Below are 2,128 nucleotides of genomic sequence, written 5' to 3'. Positions count from 1 at the left end.
GTAACTTTTCTCTTTGTGTTGGTAGCCAACTGGACTAGTCAAGATTCATTTTATTTTTTGAACCTTAATTTACATTTTTCTACTATTAAAGGACTAATATAACACAGAATAGCACCTTGATCAATGAAAACATAAACGGGTTCGTTCAAAATTTTACCTTCTATCTCCACCATAGTAGATTGATGTTCAACCTAGAGTTCCTACAATGTTGCATTAATTTGGGGAATGCTCCTGGCCAAAAAATTATTTAACTTTTAATTTATAGTCTTTCAAACACATTTAAAACTTATAAAATCATAAAATTCTTTAAAAAAATGATTTCAACAAGGGTATTTAATTTCCCCTCCCTTTAAAAAGGAACACCATTCTTGGTGTGTTTCTGCATTCAATCCTTTTGGAACAACATAGGAAAATCCTTTCTCATTTCCACCTCCACTATTATTCTAAGTGGATTCTTCAGACTGAAAGTGCTTCCATTGCACTTTAAACTGGGCAATAGATTGATTCTAGAGTATAGTTTCCCTTTGATCTAAGATTTGCATAGTGTTGACCTCAAACTTGCCTTCTGGTTTAACTTGTACAATATCCCAATCAATAACATGTGCAGGATCATGAAAATAATTTTTTGAAAGTGAGACATGGAATCCATTGTGAACCTTAATGTGGGTTGGTGATGTTAGCCAGTAGACCACTGGCCCCACTCTTTCTAGTATTTCAAATGGCCCATGAAATAGGGGAGATAACTTATCAGAATTTCCCAGCTTCAGGGTACTCTTTTACAGTATGACCTTAATATACACATATTCCACTACTTGAAATATTTGTGTGTCCTCTTTAAATTTGTGTAACTCTTATGCCTATCCTAAGCTAATTTTAGGTTATATTTTACTTTCTTAACAATTAGTTCCATTTCCTTCAAAATATTTGATCCTAGTACAAGCCTATATTTAGGCTAACTCCAAATCAAGGGAATATGGCACTTTCACCCATACATAACTTTGAAATGGGTCATTTTGAGGGATGCCTGATAACTATTTTTATAAGAAAACTTAACTAACTGTAAATAATGTTCCCACATAGTAGGTTGGTTCATTCCATATATGTGAATAATTTGTTCAAGGATCTGATTGGTCCTTTCCTTTTACCTATCTATTTATGGGTAGTATGTACTGATGAAGTTCAGGTGTGTACCCATTCTTGCAAAATATTCTTTTCAAAAGTTGTAAGTAAATTTTGCATCCTGATTTGATATCACAATTTTTGGTATTCCATGTAATATAAAATTTTATTTCCTAAAACTTTCTGCCACATGAATAGCTCCATAAGTATATTGTATAGGTATAAAATTAGTAGCCTTAGTCAATTTATCTATTACAACCATAAAAAACGTCATATTTTCCTTTAGTTATAGGTAAATTGGTGATAAATTTTAATTAAATTACTTCTCACTTCCATTCTGGTAAATGTAAACAATACAACAATCTTGCTGGATATTGATGTTCAATCTTTAGCTTTTGAAATTTTTTGTATTTTTGCAAATACACAATCACTTTTTTTTATACTAGGCTAGAAAAATTCTATTCTAAGCACTGGAATAATTTTATGATAACTTGGGTGAGACGAGAAAGCCCTTTCATGTTGTTCATCAAGAATTAACTCTTTGAACATGGGCACATTAGGGACATAAATTTTGTCCTAAAATGGAAATAATTTTCCTTTATTGCACATTCTATCTTTTCTACATGATCAATGATCAAGGTAAACTTCTTACCAATTAAGTAATTATTTCACGTCTTAAGTGCATGGATAAATGTAGCTAATTCGAAATAATACACTGCATAATTCTTTTCATGGTCTTTTAATTTACTAGATTTGTATGACACTGCATGATTTTCCTACATTAATACTCCTCTCAAGCCCTCCAAACAAGCATCATTATAAACTATAAAATCTTTGTCAAGGTCATCCATATTAAGCATATGTGCTATAGTGAGAAAATTCTTCAACTACTCAAAACTCTCTTGAAATATCTATGTCCATTCAAATTTAACTCCTTTTGTAAGGAAGTTATGGGGTGATCCAATTTAGAAATTCCCTTAGTGAATCCATGATAATACCTCGTAATACC

The sequence above is a fragment of the Pinus tabuliformis genome, chromosome 3_1 (assembly GCF_031772625.1).
Source record: "Pinus tabuliformis cultivar Carrire ecotype Pingquan chromosome 3_1, CPIR1, whole genome shotgun sequence".
Taxonomy (NCBI): domain Eukaryota; kingdom Viridiplantae; phylum Streptophyta; class Pinopsida; order Pinales; family Pinaceae; genus Pinus; species Pinus tabuliformis.
This window is presented reverse-complemented; position numbering follows the sequence as displayed.